This window comes from Coregonus lavaretus, assembly GCF_964263955.1.
Source record: "Coregonus lavaretus genome assembly, contig: HAP1_SCAFFOLD_616, whole genome shotgun sequence".
In the NCBI taxonomy this organism is placed as follows: Eukaryota; Metazoa; Chordata; class Actinopteri; order Salmoniformes; family Salmonidae; genus Coregonus; species Coregonus lavaretus.
Genome location: NW_028162767.1, coordinates 300,453 through 305,014, shown reverse-complemented (window position 1 = coordinate 305,014; position 4,562 = coordinate 300,453). Strand labels below are relative to the sequence as shown.

Sequence of the window (4,562 nt, the reverse complement as noted above, 5' to 3'; positions counted from 1 at the left end):
TTGGAGACCATAGCACTCATTCTATATTACATCACATTCTCACTAAACAATGATGTATTCTATTCACTAACTGCTAGTTGGACAAAATGGTGGACTGTTATTTTTCAAAGGACAAAAGGCTAAAATCAAGCAATAATCTCACTACTTGGTCTGAACTTTTTAACTGTGAGTGTAATTATTAATCGTTGAACATTCCGGAATGATCCATCTCTGTGTTCCGGAATGAAATCCCCTGGCTGACGGAATTACCCTCAACACTCAAAACATCCATATTGTGTCCTATAGATAATATAATGAGGTAAATGGAACTCGACCAAGACAATCGAAATGCCATGGAAACACGTGGGGTAAAGATGGCGTGGGGGAAAGATCCCGAATCTCCTCATTGGCCCCCAGCAAAATTAACCTGCATTTAGGCTATTATTTATATGTGTATTTCACTATATGTTGAAGTAGAAATGGGAGTATAATGTTATGGTGTGTGTTAAAAATGACAATGCATAATATTTCATGTAACTGGTTGTGTGTCTAGGTGCTGGACATTGCTCCTTCTGAAAGTGTCTGTGTATATTTTATACAGACATGATGATGATGAAGGTGAATAAACCACTATTGCTCTACAAACCAATGTAAATGTATTATTTGTAGTTACTGTGTGTACTGTACGGTACAAGAGGTGTGATTTTGAAAGCTTTCCATTTTCTCTCCACTGAAGATACTGTTATAAGGTAAAAACAATGACAATTAAGTTTAATCTTAAAAGTTGCTGAAATGTTTTTTCTCACACTACACACTTCAGTTTATTTTATTTAAATGTTTATAAAAGGGATAAGAAATGTTGCATCAAGTAGTTGCATCAGGACATTGAGGCAATTTTACCATAACTGTCATAAAACGAATAAAAAATGTAAATGAAAATATCAAGCAAACGTATATTGTGTGTATCATCTTACAGTACTTTATATCACAATAGAATAGAACAGAAACAGTATAGAAGAAATGTAATGTTCTTAGCCTTCAAATAAAATCTCAGAAGTTTGATTATTAAAAATATATATACATAACATAAAATATATATATACAGTGCATTCGGAAAGTATTCAGACCCCTTGACTTTTTCCACATTTTGTTACGTTACAGCCTTATTCTAAAATTGATTAAATAAAACAATTTCCTCAGTAATCTACACACAATACCCCATAATGACAAAGCGAAAAGAGGTTTTAAGCAAATGTATTACAAATAAAAAACTGAAATACCGTATTTTACAACTTGATTGGAGTCCACCTGTGGTAAATTCAATTGATTGGACATGATTTGGAAAGGCATACACCTGTCTATATAAGGTCCCACAGTTGGCAGTGCATGTCAGAGCAAACCCCAAGCCATGAGGTCGAAGGAATTGTCCGTAGAGCTCTGAGACAGGATTGTGTCGAGGCACAGATCTGGGGAAGGGTACCAAAACAAGTGCCCAGCATACGTGGGAACTCCTTCAGGACTGTTGGAAAAGCATTCCTCATGAAGCTGGTTGAGAGAATGCCAAGAGTGTGCAAACCTGTCATCAAGGCAAAGGGTGGCTACTTTGAAGAATCTAAAAGATAAAATATATTTTGATTTGTTTAACACTTTTTTGGTTACTGCATTATTCCAAATATGTTATTTCATAGTTTTGATGTCTTCACTATTATTCTACAATGTAAAAATAAAGAAAAACCCTTGAATGAGTAGGTGTGTCCAAACTTTCGACTGGTACTGTATATAGTTAGTAAAATATAACTGGACATCAAAGCTACTTAAGAAATACAAAGCAACATTATTGTCAAAGTTCTTGTGTTCAGATTCTGGGTTTGCTGTAACATATCTTTTTTGATATTACTTAAAAGATGTAACTTAGAAAATATTTACAAGGTACCCCCTCTTATTCAGCATTGTTTAAAAGACAAGACTGACCCTCGATAAACACTCCAACTAAGTTTGAATAGAGTAATCTGTTGGTAGAGCACGGTGCATGGGTTCGATTCCCAATGGGGCCACCGGCACGAAAAATGTATTCCCTCATAATTGTATGTCGCTTTTGATAAAAGCGTTTTCTAAATTGCATATCTTATGATATATTATTATATCACTTAGTTGGACTACAGCTCCAGATATACAGGGGTTTTTGTCAAACTTGTTGTGTTCAGGTCTTCTTGGTTCTGGGTTTGTTGTGTTCAGGTCTTCTTGGTTCTGGGTTTGTTGTGTTCAGGTCTTCTTGGTTCTGGGTTTGTTGACTGTACTGTAGATCACAGAGGAGTCCTCCTCAGCTGCTTGTGCTGCTGCTCGTCTGAAGAGAGAGAAACAGAAATGAAACAGAATCTGCTTTCCAAAAACCCCCATCTTATACTCTTTATAGTGCACTAGGGCCTAAATGGCTCTGGTCCATAGTAGTGCACTAAATAGGGAACAGGGTTCCATTTGGAATGCAGTTTGAACAGTTCCTCAAAACCATCACTCTCTCATTATAGACATGTCATATTAATTGTGTTGAGATGTCCATTGTTGGGTTCGTAGTGTAAGGAAATCCCATGTAAACAATGAGTAGTTACTAGGGCTCAACTGTTCTGCTTATTGATGACCTCATGGTCTTCTCCAATAAGCAGCAGGATATGAATTACCTGAATTACTACCAAATATTTTAAAAAATGTATGTAATTGGCAATTTTTTTGCGATCTCCCTTATTTTTGAGAAACTATCCCCAAGCAGCGATTCACTTCCTCATCCTTGTTGTGCAGTAAGTGGGCTCCAAAAACACCCCAAAATATCCTCTAAGAAACAAAACCTATAAGTAGTCTATAGTGATGCATGTCTTTAAATTTTGTACATATGAAATTGTGTCATTCCGAACTTTATCCTCACGTTATGTTCCATGTTGTTGCGACTCGATTGATGCCTCTGGTCCATTCTAGCAGCAGGCTACACTGAGAATGGAACAGTTGGACAGGGGAAACTGTCACGCAAATTTGAATTTAATGTTGTGGATAAACTTTGGAATGACACAATTTCATGTGTACAACTGCAAAATCTAAAGACCTGCATCACTATACTGAGAGCATTTCAGTTTCTAAAAGGACGTATTTGGGTGTTTTTAGAGCATTTGTTCATGTTATTTCAGAGCCTCCGTAATGCACAACAAGGATGAGGAAGTTAATTGCTGGTTGGGTAAGTTTCTCAAAAACAAGTGAAATCGCAAAAAAAGGTGTCTAGACCCTTCTATAACATGCCATTTACATCAGAAATATAAATTTGGTTGTAAAAAAGCAAACTTCTCCTTTAATGTGGTGTATTCACAATGTTCTAGTATTGGCTCCATGTTATTTTAATGGCAGAATTTGCTCACCGGGTGGCAGCACTGGGGCTGTTGAATTTCACAGCATCGTACTGGACATCCTCGTCCTGTTTCTGGGGTTGAGGCAGCTGGTCGGTGGAGTACAGAGGCACTTCCTGCTTTTTGGAGCGAGAGAAGTGGACGCTGGCGTAGTGAACGTCATCTTGATAGTCTGTGTCCGCTCTTTGTGCTGCAGTAGGGGTCATGACCATGCCTGAGACGTTGTCATACACTGGACTAGAGTCTCCCTGATGGGGTGAGAGGACAGACAACATGAGGAGTAGAAATGTTCCACAAAGCAATACAAATAATCTGATTCTAACAGACTCACCTGTACATTCTCTGATGTGTCTCTTGTGTCAGAGGTGGATTTGGAGGCCTTCTTCCTGGTTTGCACATTAATGAATTAATTTATTCTTGAATGAATGAATTAATTAATTAACGAATTAAGTTATTAAAAAAGTGTTAGAGTGAAATAATATTTAAAAGATCACTCACCTGAACCACATGAAGCCAGAGAGACAGAGGATGAGAACCAGAACAACAACTATGATTCCTACAGCTGCAGTCATAACTGAGGTTTGTTTCCCTAAATGAAAATATGGATGATGTGAGTACTGCATGTTATAAACTGAAAATATTTGTTAAGTGATCTAATCTCAACGTATACATAATTTTTAAAAACTAAGTAGGATATGCCAACGTATAATTACTAAAATGAGCTTGAAATGTAATTTTGTATTGAAATATTGAAGGTGAAAATTCACCTGGTAAAGTTATCATCAGAACTGTAGAGTTCCTAGACCCTCTTCCATTCCAGGCCTCACAGTGGTAATGTCCATTGTCCTTAGACTTGAAGTTACTTATGTTGTAGATCTTTCCAAATGCATTTAGAAAAGTCTTATTTTGAAAGTACCAGGTGTATTTGTCCACAGGTGGGTTGGCATCACTGCTGCAGGTCAGAGTCACTGCACTGCCCTCCACTATTTCACCAGAGGGACTGACTGACACTGAGGTGTTCTTTGGGCCATCTGGTGAACAATATGTAACAACAGTATTTTAAATAGTGTTTTACATGAGGAGCATCGTGAAACTTAGACTTGTGATTGAAATATTAATTCAAATGTGATCCTCTGATCAAAAGATGAGGTTAGGTGTACTAACACTGAACGTCCACAGACACATAAGAAGAGTTGA

The 4,562-nt window shown here is 37.2% G+C and overlaps 1 long non-coding RNA gene across 1 annotated transcript; it reads right to left on the bottom strand.

Moving 5' to 3' along the window:
• Nucleotides 1–3,695: 3,695 nt before the first annotated feature.
• LOC311118889 lies at nucleotides 3,696–4,281 on the bottom strand. Its single transcript, XR_014611877.1, has 3 exons — nucleotides 4,133–4,281; nucleotides 3,864–3,954; nucleotides 3,696–3,751 (listed from the first exon to the last, which is right to left on the bottom strand). It is a non-coding gene; the product is annotated as an uncharacterized lncRNA (long non-coding RNA).
• Between the last annotated feature and the right edge of the window lie 281 nt (nucleotides 4,282–4,562).